The sequence below is a fragment of the Syngnathus leptorhynchus genome, chromosome 4 (assembly GCF_054491065.1).
Source record: "Syngnathus leptorhynchus isolate UIUO chromosome 4, UIUO_Slep, whole genome shotgun sequence".
In the NCBI taxonomy this organism is placed as follows: Eukaryota; Metazoa; Chordata; class Actinopteri; order Syngnathiformes; family Syngnathidae; genus Syngnathus; species Syngnathus leptorhynchus.
Genome location: NC_141198.1, coordinates 18177714 through 18195805, shown reverse-complemented (window position 1 = coordinate 18195805; position 18092 = coordinate 18177714). Strand labels below are relative to the sequence as shown.

Here is an 18092-nt window from a genome sequence, read left to right as displayed (position 1 = left end):
TTTTGATTTACTCTCTGCGGAGTGTAATTGAGACAACCTCATCATTTAATTCAATTTAGTCCAGCCCACTGTCCTTTAGAAATGACTCTTTTGGTATTCTTGACATTTTGTTCCTGTAATAATCATTTTGGTGTCCACGACTTTTACTATCTGAGATGTGAGACCCGCAAAGTACAGTCTCATTCATGCTCTCAATTGTAATGGAGAACAACACGATAAAGTCATTTCTGTCCAATAAAACCCAAACCAACAATCATTTCTAAATGGTAGTGTATTTCATTCCTATTGGAGCCCGGTTACATCAATTGCTCAGCCTATAAATGATGGGCGAAATGTCAGGCACAGTTCCATCCTCGTGTTAATGTGCCACTATCTTTTCATTCTCCCATTCCAGTTCAATTATGTAAGCTGCTATTGAGCTATTTCCAACATTTTGAAATATTAAGGAAGACGAAGAAAATTACCGAGTGACACCAATCATTTAAAAGGCCGCGCGTGACAAATAAACAAAGTAGTCGTTGATGAGATGATATTCAAGTTGTTATTGACCCTGTTCCAACTCTGCGTCATTCATCAATAGCAAATGATGCTCTTACAACAAACTGCAAATGTCAACACTGCTCCCATTAATCTCCCAGGTGCAAATGTGATTCATATTCCATTCAACAAATATTTGAAGGATGTCTTTAGCTTTAAAATAAATCATTGTGCATTTCATAAAAAACAAAATAAAATGCAAATCTACTCAGCTGTGCAGACAAATCTTCATAAATATCTTGGAAATGAATACTAATGATAAATGTATCAGTCTAGGGTTGATACATCTTGATGGATCGCCTGTACAAAAAAAAACCCCAACAACACATAATTTCCTGCAACTACTTGATGATGTTAAAAAACATGACGGAAGCGACTTATAAATATTATGAAAATGTATGCTGGAGAATAATTAAGACGTAAACACGCTGACTCCAGATTACTGCAGTTTACATTTAAATCGTCTTGGGACATCTTATAACTGTTATATTGAATTATGCACCAAATAACCTGCTAAGTGTTATTCTTTTGGTAGGTTAGTATCTCTGACGGAGGAAGTGGGTCAACCTATACTTTGGTTGCATTTTGTACATTTTGTACCGTAACAATGCAAATGATATAAATCATTAATTCCAGAGAGAAACTGTCACCTGTATGACAACGCATAGACAATTTCTCAAGTATAATATCAACACTGAGCATTAAAAAATATATACAATGACGAGTAAGTGACACCATTGTATCTTGTTTTATGACATGTCGCATTTCCCATAATTGATGACATTAGATAAATAAATAAATAAATAAATAAATAAATAAATAAATAAATACATAAATAAATAAATAAATAAATAAATAAATAAATAAATAAATAAATAAATAAATACATAAATAAATAAATAAATAAATAAATAAATAAATAAATAAATGGATAAATAGATAAATAAATAAGTAAATAAGGCCTAGTTATGATGAGATGTGAAAGATTGACAATTAAATATGGCCACTACCTGGGAGGGTCCGTCACAAAACACCCTGTTAGGTGTAAGACAGCATCACGCCGGAGCCATTAGCGCACTAAAAGCTCCATCTTCCCCTCGAGTGTTTTACACGGTCTGGTTCAGCTGAGTCGGTGTTACCTACCCAGCTGGATTCCCTCCACCTAATAACAGCGGTTCCGTCGCTTTCCTTCTGAACTAATGAGGCCAGCAGTGATGGATTATGTATGTTGAAAAATTACCGGCAATTTGATGGAGGGACGAGGACATTGAGTACGGGCCAACTTTCCAAATTCGATTCTTTCAGACCATGGCTGCCGTCTAAAAACATGGCAGACTCAATACTGTCCGTACAATGTTTCAAATAAAAATATGTTGGAGTGTTTGACTATCCCTGCCAAATTTCGCTCATTTGTGAATTCATTCATCCTTGTGACTCCGTCTTATTAAGAGGAGTCCAGAAATCGATATTTGTGTGTTTTATTGCCTGTTCAGCCAATTTCATCTGCTGGTACATTTCCCTCTACACTAACAAATTCAACTCAAAGTGCAACAAATAAATAAAAAAATAAAAAAAAAGTATTTACAATATTTCTAGGTCCTTGGATTTCTGACCAAGCAGCAGTTGTATTTCTCCTTCCTTGTATTGATTTATACATCTCACATCGCCTTCACCTCTAATTCGTTTTCTGTTTAATTATTCAGGAATAGTCCATAATTTATCATACATGTTTTTATGCATGGAATCCTGCCCATGGGTGTTGTTGTTTTTGTTTTTCTTACCAGTACGGAATACTCGAGACAAACTGCCGACTGGAGGCGAAGGGTGTAAATGTTCAATGGAGCAACTTTAATGTTTGAAAAGGAATAAAGTGAAAAACACTCTATTGATTCTCGGTCTGAGTACACATATTCACATTTGCTGATTAAAAGTATTGATTTGTGGAAAATGCTGGACATGTCACAGCACTCTACCACGGGGAATACCCGTCTTTTCCTTTAATTTACTGCTTGTTCACAATAAAAATGCGATTCATATGATTTTTTGTTTGAACCGTAAACATTCAAAGAAATGCACTTCAAATTTCAATCATGATGACTTGAACCCCTCATGATCACATGTCCAACGGAACTAAATTAAGCTTGAAATAATGGACTCAACCTCCTGTGGGAAATCAGTTATTGATCGAAAAACACTCGACTTCTGTGACCTTTGACTTTGTTGTGGATTCTACAGCATTATAGCTTGTGATCTTACAATACAACGCTCCAGGCTGTCAATAAATATGGAGGATGTGGGATTTGGGAAGAGGTGGGGGCAGCTGTTAAAGTCACTATGTTTGGTTTGATGTACTCATAAAATGTTTTCGTGATTTTTTTGATCGATGACCGATTGGAAGAATTGTTGCGGATGCCTTTGAAAAATGACATCAAATGAGAATGTTTTTTTCTTTTCTTCTTAAGCTTTGTTTACTCTGCACAACTCTCATGAGTCCGAGCTTGGGAGAATTTGGATCTGAAAGCAACAAAAAAAGATGGAACCTCATCACATAAACGTCCAGGGGAACAACCTCAACGTGATATTTTTGGGGGAACATTTTTCTTATGACATCAAAGCCCCGTGAGACGCGAACGCTGCACTTGACATGCTCCATCAGTATTAACGACTCTCCTCTGTGGTTGGTTACTCTGCGACTTTTTTAAGCAAAAATGATGGAAAAACAGTTGAAGTCATCAAAAAACAACCATCGCTATATAAAATATATTTCAAATGCCAATATAAACTAAATGAAGAAAATACAAACATATATATATATATATATATATATATATATATATATATATATATATATATATATATATATATATATATATATATATGAAATATATATGATATATATGAAATATATATCAAATATATATCAAATATATATCAAATATTCAAATACAAGGTGCCAATATAAAGAAAATGAAGAAAATACAAGCAGGAATCAATATGTCATAGAAATGGCATTGGGCCGGAATGATCCCCCCCTCCCCCTTACCTGTGTTTTGTAATATTGCCATTGCCAGTGGACTATGGCAAGTTGTGATGGATCTGCTCTGGGCGGCAGGGAAGCAGTGCAGCTGGCAGCTCCGGGGTGTCAGCCATCGCTCAAATCTGAGCTCGGGGTCTGGCCCCTGTCCCATAACATGAGATTGCGCCCTTTGAAATATTAAGCAGAAGCACGGAGAGGAAAGGGCGCGGTGTTTGATGATTACGCGTGTCAAGTTCCGAACTGTGCCATATGCGCTGACGCTAAGAGGCAAACGCTTCCTGTGGCTTTTAGTCCAATAATGCATGAGGTCGGTCGGTCGGTCGGTCGGCTGAAGGGAGACAGCCCGACAATGTTGCTAAGTATAAACTGCAGCATAGTTCACAATTGCATGCATTAGCTAACACAAGAGCTTTTGTGAAGCATTTGTGTTGCTTTTACATCTTTTGGTTTCTGTAACAGTATTTTAACTGGACCTTCCTAAAGGAAAAATAGCATCTCCGCTCATTTTTTATGCTATTTTATATCTGTATGATGACCTTGAGTGCCTTGAAAGGCGCCTTATAAATAAAATGTTATTATTATTATTATCATTATTATGATCAGTTGCCCTTTTTGAGCTCATGCAAGTGTTTTTACAAAGACAGTTGTGCACACACCTTCAAAGGCTTCCAGTTCAGGATAGATTTGGAAGTTCTACAAATCGTCCTGATACGAGCCCGTGCCTTGATCCTTTTGGGGGGTATTGATTGGAGGTGGGACGGTATTTTTCTTTGGGATGTTTTAAACGCTCCAATATTCATGCTTTTTCTCGGATTGAATTGTTCGTTTCACCTTAGCCAATCCGCTAACAGGCTTCCCTTGCATCTTTCTCAGCTGTCTCATGTTTAGTCTCTGCCTCTGTCTACGATAACACGAGGTTGGAAGAAAACATCATCAAGGACTAAAAATTGGAATTTCCCAGAATGCTAGTTTTGTCATGTTACGTTATTCCGTAATCGCCGTGGTTGAACAAAAATACATTGTTATTCTCTCCTCCAATAAATCCAGTCGCCTTGACTTGTATACGCGCCATTCGATAATTGCTAGATATACCTCAACCATCTATTTGTGCAAGCCGCAAGCTTTGACGCCTGTTCCTACCCACACACTCCCGCTAGTGCAAAGACGGTGAGGCTCCAGGTGCACCAAACGACAGATAGCACAAATCTTATAATCCGTAAAAGAAGCTGGCAGGACCAAGAGATCTGTTTACAGGCCTTTGGCAAATGAGACGTTTCTCTTTTGTATCGAAACACAGAGGTGGGTGGGGTTGGCTGTGTCATAGCTGTTGGGTGCTTGGAATGATCCCATTTTCCTAAATTCACAAGTATTCCAATATATGAAGAGAAAAGATATCTACGAACAGAACTTACTTTCCATCTTTGACTTGGCACAATGGAAAAGCACAAGACATGGACAAACCACGGCACACCGCTCCCACCGTCGAGCCAAATTATAGCCATGACGTGGAAAAATGGCTTGACGAATTGTTCCCAGTCCACCTAACGGGAAGGCAAGAGATGAGACGGGCTCTAAGGAGATCTTGGGCAATCTGGCCCGGCTTGCGGAAGCGATAGAAAGATATTTCTATTTTTGGGCTCCCCTTGTTGTTTGTATTCTTGTCGAAGCTCCTTACAAGTTTTACTTCCAACATTTCACAAGTGAAAACCCAGGAGAAGCGGTCAATTATTATTTTGCTTTTCCAACCATCATTCGAGGTTGCTTGAAAATATTTCACTCCACGACAATGGTCAATTTTGAGAAAATGTCATGAAGGATAACCTTTTTGAATGCACCCAAGCGAATCGGCGCCTCTCTGTGGCTCTACAATAGGATTGTTCTCGGAAAACAACGTCAAACGTGTCACTCCTGGTGTGATTTTTATAATATATTACGAATCCAATATGTTCGCTTTTCTCTGTATGTGCTCTGAGGGTCCAAGGTTGGTATTGCAGTACGGTTGTCGTGACCTCGGGCGATGTGACTCATTCCACCTAGTTTTTCTTTCCCCTTTTTCTCGCTGGCGTTTTTCTACCCGAGTCTTGTCACTAGCCTACGTGATGTGCTTGTAACTGCTTTTTATGAACAAACGTCTCCCAGGAGGCATTTGTTTCTTTTGAAATGTATGATGACCGGAACCCTCACTCGCCCTTATCATCTTTCTTCTTCCGTTCGTAGTACAGCATCCAAACAACATCTGTCAATTTAAAGGATCGGTAGCTTCCGAGCCATATGACATCAGCGCTCATCCACAATGAATGCTGTTTTCGTTTTATGGTGATGGGAAAGGATAGAAAACTTCCAAGCGCAATGCCTGACCGGCATGGTGTGTGTTTGCTGCTAATAAATACAAATTGGAATTCCACAGCTGTACTTTTATGTTTAATCTAAAGTAAGTGGTTCATAAAAGAAATGTTGACACCGTGTATGATGAATACTGCAAAAAAAACAAATAGTTTATATACTATATAAGAACTGCAATCCAGTAAATGGGAAAGTTGGACCCCTGGAACAAATATTGTGTTCATTCATTTGAGTCAAGACAGCAGTCAGTTCTCAACTGCAAGTTTTGGGATGCTGTGTGCGAGACACGTGAGCACTGCTCTGCTAAAAGCACACCTTGATTTTTATCACTGAATATATAAATTGAGTCTGATTGAATTTTACTTCATATTAGCCCTTCCTATTATTCCCTAAAATTGCCAAATTCTATCCTGCCCGAGTCATTGTTTAAATGTGTCGGCTCTGGATGCTCAATGCCAATCTTCAGTCCTGTGTAAAGAAAAATGAAATTTAATGAGTTGGTCCAAATTGTCACTTTTATAGCTAAAAGGGAAAAGTTAGGGGGGGGCTGATGATCCACATTCATAGCACAGTCACAGGCCAAGTGATTATGCTGCTGAGGGAACTATTTTAGCTGCACATGAAATCAGTCTGCTTCATCACACAGGGTCAGACAGTGGAAAAAGACTATTTCTGTAGCACAATGTGAGTGATGAATGCGAATGTGCAAAGCAGTCTGAAAAATGAGCATAGCGGCTTCGACCATTTAAATTATTTAGATTTACTAGTTTGAAAGCGTCCGACCCCATCGTCCTCCATATTTTTTTGATTATTACGAATCTGGACAGACGGACGGACAGACATGGGTAGGCAACTCCCCGTCCTTGAGGTCTTTCTATGTCTCAGCTTCTGCAGACCTTGCAAATTCTCTGACCATTTGAATCAGGTGTGACTGACGTTTCTCAATCAAATTAAAGTGTATGAATCGATTCGTATTGAAATGAAATGTATGTTCTTCCTACTCACAAACGAACTCCAATCTGATACAGGAATCTTTCAAAACTGTTTCAAACTTTTCTGCAATATCAGGCCATTTAATAAACTGGACACATCTACAATTATACCATTGACAAATGAACCCTGGCATCCCTGACACGGGCTCCTCTTTCCCTATTTGCACTGGCAATATAAAATATCCAGACAGTATCATTTCCCCAAGGCTGGCTGAGTTGAGTCTCAATTATATCCCTTTTATCAAAGTTATAGAAGACGACTTGAAATGTCGGAATAGTTTACCCCTGAATTGAATTGGTGGCACAGCAACTGACCTACCGGATGTATGAAAATTGACTTACATATGCTCATTCGCAAAACCAAAGATCAATGGTTAATTGCAACGCTACACGGAGAATTTTATTTTTTCTCGCCAATTACTGGAATAAAACATTTGATGAGATACAAATTTCGAGTAGCCAGCTGAATTTCAGAGCAGGCCTATTAATTAAATCCATTAAATAGACCTCGCACAACTTCAATGAACTTGCCCCTATGCGCCTGTACAGTATCAAACAGTATGGCATGCTGACAAATGTACTCATTATTTTTATATTAGCAATGCAGAGAAATCTTGAATTATGAATGCAAGTCTTTGACTAGCTCTGATTTGTATTGAATATAAATCTTTTAATTATTTGTGTGCACGTACAAGAAAACACTGGGGGAGCAGGGATTTTTTTTTTTTTTTACCTGGAGAGCTCAGTTGTGGTGACCCGCAAAAAAAAAAAAAAAACGTATACAGACCCATACATTTCTCCCAAAAATGCTGAAAAAGATTGATTAGTATTTTTTCTTTTACGGGTGCCTGGTGGAAATTTGGAAGTACATCCTGGAAAACTTAAAGTCGATTATCTGGCCTGGCATTCATACATAATAACATTTCATGTTTCCAAGAGCAAACATACTTATTGAAAATCTACATTTGGATTACAAATGCTAAAATGAAAAAGTCCGATTTTTTTTCCATCAACCTTGCCTCTACCCCATTCTTTTCCCTTCTTGTCAGACTAATGATGAATTATCGGTACACCGCTACGGTTTGCAGACTCGGTTATCTGTTTGAAACGTGTAGGCCATGTATACGCTCGAATAAATCATTACTTATCGAGGTGTATCACACAAAGAGCTTATGTGACCTTAGTTTTAAAATAAGTTCTTAAAAAGGTCTTTCACACCCTTGATCAAGATAAATATACCGCTAACGTGGACTCGAAAAGCCTTTAGAAAGTTGAAGGTCCAATTTGGAGTAGCTTCAATAAAACCATACCAAAATGTGCAAGTTGCAAACAAATGCATTGTCCAGAAACATAATTTTGGTGAATTACAAATTATAGTGCCGAGAGTGGAGAGAAAATAAGCTTGAACTCACTCAAATCCATCTTAATACATCCCTTGCAAATAAAAGTAACATTTGTTTTGTTTGAGCAGAATTATGAATAATGCATTCTTTTGGCTTGAAAAACAAAGAAAATGTTTTTCTTCACCCAAACAGTAATTAAGCACTTGAACGTGTTTGGGAGCCAGCAAGTCGAGGAGCTACAGAGAATGTTTGGCTAAAATAAAAAATAGAAAACCAACATATGTCATTCAAAATTCACATTGCCTTGGTTTCATTCATCAAAAAGTCAAAGTGACCTTGTATTTTTAGTTACAAAATCCACATGTAGAAAAGCAATCGAGGTGCAATCAAAAAAGACGGCATGTGATCTCAAATCCGAGGCAGAGTGCATTGCTATTTTTATAATAGCACGTTTGTAAAATGATCCAATCTGCAGTGCCTATATGCTAATTGCAAGATGTAGCTCTGCATCATCTAAAAACAAATGATAGCGCCACGCAGAGAGAGTTAATGAGTCTCGGGGCCTTACGTATATGCTAGCCTGCTTTGTATTCTCGTGTGTGTGTGGAGCTTAGTAGACTCTGGTGTGCAGATCATTTCTCGGCCGCCGTGCTTGTTTTAGCCCTGCGCAGCCACCTCTTGACATCTTTGGGACGATTTGACGGCAACATGCTGCCTCAGCGTTAATGACCTGAGCCACATCCCATTCCGACTTTTGATGTTCAAATATTGACCACAATCTCAACCATAACTACGAAATAAAAAAATAAAAAATGAAAATCCACAATCATGGCACAGCATTTGTAGGAATTGGATTTAATGGGGGGGGAAAAAATACAGATGGTGTTTCCACTCATCTACAAAAACAAAGTATTGTAGCGATGGTGCGATAAAGACCCATGGCAGAATTGAGGCTAAATTTGGACATGTCTTTCACTGCTGGAAAATATTCTATATACCCTCCCTGTCTCTAAGCTCCCACTGAAAAGTCCCAGTGGTTAAAGACCCAAAGGAGTAGATTAGCTCGATGGCTAGTGAACAAGGATTACATTGTCTGTTTTGGCTTCAGAGGGCTGGGAGGATTTCTCTTCCGACAGCAATGTTTCAATCCCTACAAAAGATCCTCACCTTCCCAAGGGAGAGTCCCTCTTCAGGTCATGATCCTAAACGGCAGGTTTCCTCCGACTGAAGTGCAAGCCTAGCAAATCTCAGGACTGAAGATGTCTATCCGTGGTACCTATAGCTCGCTTTTGGTTTGTTTTGAAACATGCTGTCTGAATCAGGCACCACCATCTCCCAGTCATTAGTCATTATTGAGCTCTGTCTTTTACAATGACTGAAAGGACCCCTCGCAATTTTTCAATGTTGCTTTTCGGAAAGGGCAGACCATCACATGGCTTATTTTAGCACTTCAAAGTTTTGTTATAGTTCTTCCCACTAATGTGAAAGTAGCACAGGAGTCTTGGGCGCACAGGAATAAACCGCGGAAGTAGTCCACAAAGCAATATTATAACCAAGTAGAGGTTGCTAAACCGGCAACAATAAGAATACAATGTGTGGTGTCATTGCAAACCTCGTTTGCAGACTCTCTTCCCTTTATAGCGGCAGAGGCTTTATTTGCTTATATTTGATAGGAAAAGCGCCTTGTTTAGAGACCTTCTTCTGGTTGTTGAACGCAACAACACAGAAAAGCACAAGAGGATTCCTGGCAGAGCACTAGCAAACTGTTTTTAATCACGGAATAGAGTGGCATCAAGCTGGCTTTCGTTCTCTGGAAAATAACAAAGCGGTATCATCGGGGAGGTCAAGCATGAGGAACGGATCGAGAAGAATCCAACAGTCTGCTTTTCTCAAATGATAGCGACTCATAAAAGTGAGGAAATGTGATGAGTCCATTGCTCCATGTGCAATTGCCATTGTAGTGATTATTAGGTGATCCAATAAAATAGAGTACAAAGACAACCTTGACTTCACATAAGAACCACTAGGTATTGTGACAGGTGTGAACCCGTGCTGGTCTAGATTTCATAAATAAATAAATGAATGAACTGTACTGTCTCAGAGAAATAAATGTGAATGGGGTGCTATTGTATGTTAATGAATCGCCATCCCTTGTGGAAGCTTGAAAGAACAGATGAAAAGGTTAACGCAGGCTTTGATGATACTCATGATGATTTCCTATAAAGGAAAACAAAACATGATTTGTATTCCCAAAAAAGGTCATCGTGCCGGATGACCTTTTGCTTATTTCTCCAATGCATCTTTTCTAACTGGGGAGTGAAGCAACAGCTGCAATATTTTACCTTGTGGTTAATATCCCAATAAAGACCTTGGACCATTGCTGCCTGGAAAAGACCATTCCCTGTCTCATGGTTCAGAAATAAGACATATTTTAACACAAATAGTCCATAAATACATTTCATGTATTTTTCAGACTATAAATCGAAGCGGATTATAAAGTGCAGGCTTCATGAAAATTGGGATATTTCCATTTGTGGGGTTACAAGGTGCGTCACAGCACATTACGGGAAACAAACAAGTACGGCAAGTGAGTCGGACTTTATTCAACTTCAATTTGACACCCGTGCATAAATCGCACCTGATGATAAGGTGCGCCTTCAAAAAATACGGCATATATTCTGTATTCTCTGCTCAAAAATACAACTAAGATTATTGAGTCACTTGTAGTAGTTGTGAAACTCTTCTTTCGCCTCTGCATGACTGTACTGCCTCCTTTCCCTTTTATTTAACGATGACACTACCATGCGTTCATATTGTAGTTTATTGAAAAAAAACAAAAACATCACACGAGCATTTTTTGTTTTTGGTTTTTTTTTCCGGAGGAGGTTGAAACGGATTAATGGCGTTTCTATTATTTTCAATGGGGAAAGGTGATTTGAGATCTTCATGCTTTGAACTTGGTCTTTCCATATTCATCCAATATCACACACTATGCAGAAAATGTTCATTTTCGGCCCACCTTTCAAGCAGGCTTGTAATTTGCTGCACTTGAATGCCTGTATTTCTCCACCTGGCTGCTAAACTTAGTGAAATGACGTACCTCAGTCAGAACATCAATGATTAGTGACAAGAACAGCCACAGGTCAATGAATGGAACCCGTGTTGCATCGCCCTGTAAATATCACTTACATTGCTACGAGGCAATTGAGAATAAAAAGGAATGACTTTGCAAGTGTAACTTGCCCAAAGTGATTTTAGAGCTATTTATGCAAACATAAATATGTGCACCCAGCGGCATATTTTTAATGTTGAGAAGAGCATTTATTTATCCCTTAAAGGTAGTCAGGAACGCTGGCAATTATTCAAATGGTTCATTTCAACTGTTTTGTTATTTCAACTGTGCTTGACCTTTGAAAACAATTCAAACGTTTGCTCATGACGGTAACGGCAAATCTGTCCAAACAGCTTGTCCGGTAATTCCCATTCAGCAAACTTGATTGAATGCAATCTAAACTAAGGAGATATGAAATGCACGAGTTGCTACGACTTTTAAAGGCCAGATGCCAGCGCTCATTTTGAACCTACACACACGGCTTTCTTGCCAAGTACCTTTATTGTTCCGATAGCCAGCGTGCCCATCTGCGCATCCATATGCACTATTTATTTGAACCGGGCCAATCACTTGCTTGGCTCATTCTGACCTTATTGTAGTGCAAAGCAACAACGCATTTTATTACGGGAACAGGAAGAAAAAAAAAAAAAAAAAAAACATCTAAAAGCATCAAGTGTCACTGGAAGTATTTTGTTGACTGGGATACATTTGCGTTTGGCTTTGGAGATCCCAGTATGAGATCGAAAGTGTTTTCACAATCCAATTTGACATCTCCTAATACTCAATACAATTTCACTTTATTTCCCAAATTTGTAACGCGTCTTCTTGTAAGCACAGACTGATAAACGACAATTTATGTGTCATTGGCAATGCACTGATCACGCCACGCACGTGCCTCTAACTCTCTCCAGCATCTGGCAATAACCCAGATTGATAGTGGAAGTTACAACAGTCATTTGGAGCCTGATCTATCGCAAGGCTTCTCAAGGGATGAAGCCATCCCATCACGCCTACTCTCAACCTCCCGCCCAAAGAGAATGCTCACCACCACCGGCCAGGAGATGTATTTATAAAGTGCTCTGCTCAGCAGCCCCCCCCCCCTCCCCCCTCTCCAGTCTACTAAATTTGAGAGGGAACTAAAATGGGAAAATGTCACAACCCAAGGACACTACAAGGATCTCGCCCTGACAGTGCCGCCAGGTAATTGGGGTGTGAGTGAGTCAAGGAAAGCTTACACCTTCTTGCGCTTTTTTTAGTGCAAAGGGGGGAAACGGAGACGGATGAGTGGAAAAAGAACAGCAGATTCATGGTGGTAGAAACACAGATGCTATGCAACCTTTGTGGTAACTCATGAAACAGCAGATCAATATTTTGACAATCAGATTAAATATGGTAATGATGGGATCATTTATATATACGTGTATATATAATGAAAAAAATATATACTATATATGGAAACATATTTATAAATATATGAAAGATGACAGATATATATTCTATCAGCGGACCAAATGTAAATAAATAAAGGGGAAAAAATGTTGCACTATATTGTTTTAGAACTTCATTTTTTTTTTCCAAGATGGAGCAGCTTTCCCTTGCTGATACAACTTTCCATATTAAATTCATCTAATGCTTAAATATTCAATTTACCATTACCTTGTCCATATGGCATTTTACTAAATAAAATCAGGTGAGTCTAAAAATAATTAGTCTGCTATAACAATTTTTTTTATCCGCACGCAGCTATTAATTTCTTCTGGCCCATTTTCCTGGCAGATTGCAAAACTCAAGCATGAAGCGCAAATTTTCCATGAAGGTATTGATTGTGTTTTATGACAAAATCTATATGAAACGCATTGAAGTATTAAAAAGGAGAGCTGAAGAAAACAAAGCGGTAGGAAGAGAATCGAGTGGCCGCAGTCGCTCGAGTGCTTGCACAGTTGAGCTTTGTACAGTCACAGGATAAAGACATTTTCATGGACTGCAAATGATGTGGGCGGCTCGTGAAATTAAAAGCCCGTGTGTTGCGGTAATTGCTCAAAGGGAGCTAGGATGAGCTTGGAAAATTCCCCTGGGAAAAACCATGTTACATGGATGTCCTCTTCATTACCTAATTAGTAGGACGGGGCAGTGTTTAATGTATCAGATTGTGTATAAAAGTAGGGCTGCTTTTAACATGCTCGCTTGAAGTGGATCAAAACGATACTTGCGTGTGAATTCTCATGTAGTGATGTTGACGACCGCTCACACGCTCACTATTTTTACCATGCCATCAATTGCAATCCTGTGACGGTTTTCTTTCTCTTCAGAGTCATATTTTTCCAAATATTCCATCAACCCTCCCCACTCCCCCATTCCAGGCAATTAAAGCCTGTGCTCTGTGCTGTTATGTCAACATTTCTGCTTACATGCTTTATTCGTATTTCACTGCATGAATCCAAATGACCGTAATTTCTGGACTATAAAGCGCTCATTTTTGCAGTCGTTCAATGGGGCTTATCGATGGATTTTCATGATTTTGATCATATTGTATCATTTGTGCATATTCTCTTGCAGATGGATATTAAATATTAAAACACCTGCGACTTATTGTCCAGGACGGCTTATATAAGAAGAAAAAACTGGATTTTCCCCGAATTCTAGCTGGTGCGGTTTATAGTCCAGAAATCGGTACGGAACTTCAAACACAAGAGAAGGAACATCCAAACATATCTCAGGATTGTGCCCCACATTTTACAGACAAATATGTCATTCAAAGTGTTGAACATTATTATTATAGTCAAGGCTATAGTCATCCTAAAATGGTGCTTGGGAATAATGTCGAGCATCCGTCACCACTTAACTGACTGGGGGGAAAAAAAAAATGTTAAGAAGGCAGGAAATGTGTCGGTTGCTTGTCAAATGTACGCTGTGGGTGATTGTTCTAAGTAGTCGAGTCGATGGGCATCAATCTCATTGGAGTCGCTCTATCGAGCACAAAGAGCCGGAGACTTTCAACCTCCCTATCGTTTCTTGGTCGGATCATTAAATTCTCCTTTGGTCATGGTAAGAGGGCTTTATTCCTCCCTGGGGTCCAACTTATCCTTCCACTCCTGCAGATTGGCGATGTGACAAGTCAAATCATTGCGCGGAGGAGCTTGATGTTCCAGATGGATGGATGGACGGACGGTACATTTAAGGTTATCATCATCGATGACTTTATATCTGCTAAAACGTATTAAAAAAAAAAAGTTTGGCATCTCTACCTGTCTTTACCTGGTGAAATAAAAGATATAAATGAAATGGTTCAACCCAGCGTTCTTGAGAATACAAAGCAAAGTCTTGATATATAATGGGAGAAGAATTCTTAGGAGCACATCATGAAAATTTGTTTCAATTGTTACTTGCCAGTAAAAAAAAAAAAAAGCTGTGCCCTTCAGAAACAAGCAAAGTGAAATCTAGTTGGAGACTGTTGTTTGTTTCATTGAATATTGATTTTGTAGAAAATGAGCCACTACTGGTCCTTTAGGAAAAGAAGGACAGACACATGAACATCTGAACTATGAGCATCCAAGGTTGAAGAAGCACAAAGAAACTCTCTTTTCATATATTTATTTATTTGGGACAATTTTGTGGGAGTACATATTTTGAAATGTCACAATAATTCCTACATTGAAAAGGAGTGTAAAAAAAAAAAAGAAAATAGCACTCGTAAATGTAGCAAATTGCAATCCAACCTTTCTTATATCGTACAAACGTGTCTACGGAGGCTTTTTAAAAAGGCCACAGGCAGATGAATAAACTGCACCAAAGCTTTAATATAGCAAGATGAATTTTAACACCACAATTTTGGGGAGGTGTGTCAAAAAAAAAAAAAAAAAAAAATCCAGTTCTCTACAAAACCTTTTGCATGAAATGTCTCCAGAGGTATGAAATAAAACTGGGCTGACTTTCCCTCCTCTATGTGAAAAGGGAGCGTTACACTGAGCTGCAGGTGGCGAATTGTCGAAACATTTTCTTGAAGCGAGGCTGTGCTGGAAATCCGCACAGTCTCTTCTATTTATTTCCTTCCCCTCCAAGAAAATATTCTCTTGAAAAGAGCGACGTCTTCACATGCCATTCATCGTAATGTGTTTATCTTACTTCCACTGTCAGTGAAAACTATATTTGACAGAATAATATTCATGCTTTGGAGGAAACACGCAGAGTTCTGCAAATACTTGTATTTGGATGAAGTACCTCCTGCAGATTTATCAGTTCAGATCATGCATATGCAGCAATGAGAAGAAGTATTATCGCATTCATCACATTTTTGTAGACTGCTTTGTTTTTCAATCAAAGTGTACATCAAGAGAGTTTTACTGCTTTTTTTTTTCCACTTTGAAAGCGTATGAAAAACACATTGATGAGATCAGAGGAGCTGGGAAAGGAGCACTTTCCTTTCAAATTCTCACTCAGGCGATGACGACTGTTTTACCAAGGAAAACATTTAGCCGACCCCGGATAAGCGAAACGAGATGGATGGATGGATGGATGGAAAATTTATGTATGCATTTTGATTGGAGATAAAGAAAAAAATGGGAGTTGCCTACCCATATTAGATAAATATAATCTGTTATATTTACATTTGTTATACAGATTCATTAATGCGCATTGTCCGTATTCAAATAAATAAATAAATACACAAATAAACAAATGTATTACATATGTTGTATATATTATATATGTTTGTACTATTGTATATTATATTTGTTTGAATGTATTTGCAAATATGTTTGAACGTATTTAATTAAAAAAAAACAAAAAAAACACCCTTAGCCACTTTTTGAAGAAATACGGTAACTGATATTTCCAGCCTTGTTAATTCAAACAAAACCACTTTTGCAGTAGGGAAGTGAGCAGATTTATAAAAAAAACTTTAGGTTTTAGTTCTATTCTTTTATTTGATCAAGACATTTTACTCGTTAACAGGCGACAGTGGGAGTGTAGGGTCAATGTATTTGATGAGTGGGAAACAGTGGCTGGAATGCCTGATCACTAATAATCACATGAGTGTGTTCACTAATTGCCTGATTATAATTTCTACTTGCTTGTATCCTCCGGGACAGCGCCTCATATTCTCAATGCTCCAGTTTATATTAAAAAAAAAAATCTCCCGCAGGCATCACTCTTGCCTGAGCAATTTGAACATGAACCCAAAAAATTCTTATTGTTGTAATGTGTGCACATTTATCAGTGATTCATTGCACGCAATGTTTTATTCAAACTTGGCTGGCAGCGGTGGGTGATGCCACGAAAAGAAAAAGAAAGGAATCACCCAAGGCGAGATGAGTCAAATTGTTGTCATCAAAAGCGGTGATGATGATTTTACTTGCGTACCTCCTACTGGCTTTTGATGATTTCAAGTCTTGAGATACCTTATATTGATCAACCTAATTATTTGTGTTGAAGAGCATCAACATGGCATTAACTGAGAAAAGTCCAAGGCTGAAAAATGTGATTACTACCTACAACACTTAGAAATAAATCACCTTGGTTCTCACCTCACTGAACATTTCACGAAAGCCTCGGCAAGGTTTTTTTTTTTTTGCTGTAATCTATCTAACTCCTTCACAGTATTCACTTGAGAGATGGACTTTCTTGGCAAAATGGCCACCTTCTCCTCTGTGGCTGTTGAAACGCAGCCCATAATTTACTGCCCATTAATTCAGGCAACCACTGACTTGTCTCCGTTGTTTTTGCTTTATGTTCACAGGCTGTTAACATTTCATGTCGCAGTGAAAACACAGCCAGGGAGGTTCAAAGAAGGAAGGCAGCAGGTAAAGACAACCATGATATTGTTTGTTTGAATGGCAATATCAACATAATGCATGCAAATGATACTAATGGCAATTACCCTACTTTCTGTTGAAGTTCTCTGTTCTCGACTTGCTCTCTTTATTTTCTTCCCCGAAGGTTTTGCTTGAGTTCACTTCAGGGGCATCATTATTTATTTGACTGATTCCACTCGATTACATTTCCGATTTGTTATATATTTCAAGTGGGTTAAAAACAACCGTGTCGGTCCCCGGGCATACCGGCACACGAGTGTAATTAAAAGATGGCGTGCAATAAAAAAAAAAAATGTGATGGATAAAAAAAATAAAAAATAAAACTTGGAAGGCTTTTGAAATGCGGCACGGATATGCCGGATATATTTATTTATTTTATCGCCTCCCCAGACTGGATTGTCATTGACAGGGTGGTTTCTCAGGTGGGTGAATACCCACGCAAGGGAAAGGCAGGCAGCCAAACAGACGGATAGAAAATAATGATGAGATGAATAATTGATGACTCCAAATTTTCCAAGAGTGTAATCAAAAATAAGCATATTGAGCCAAAGAGCCAGCCCTGCATCTGCATGCGGTAAAAACATGTTGGAGCTGTTGTGATGAATTTTCACTCTATTAAGATGGCCAATGTGATCCCCCAAAATTTTCCAATGGAATAATTTCATCTACTCCAAACATGAATGCAATTAATCATTCAGGCAATGAATAGATTGCGCACACACATACTGGATGCATAAATGATCGTGTCTTTTTTTTTTTTTTTGGTATAAAATACCCAAGGTTCTTTTGTAGTGTGGGCGTAAGACCAATGGGCATGTTGGCATGCAGAGCGATGGCTTGGTCAGGATATGAGGTTTTTTGCTCTGGTGATCCATCAATGTAAAATATACTCATATTCTGACCTTGGTGTGGATGCAT

General features: G+C 38.5%; 1 long non-coding RNA gene across 1 annotated transcript in view; it reads left to right on the top strand.

The window, feature by feature from the left end:
• LOC147058604 (uncharacterized) overlaps nt 1-17236 on the top strand; it is a 113392-nt gene extending 96156 nt beyond the window's left edge. Inside the window, exon 3 of the long non-coding RNA XR_015065907.1 lies at nt 17099-17236. This is a non-coding gene — a long non-coding RNA (uncharacterized LOC147058604). The remainder of the gene's footprint in view (nt 1-17098) is intronic.
• Nucleotides 17237-18092: the final 856 nt, after the last annotated feature.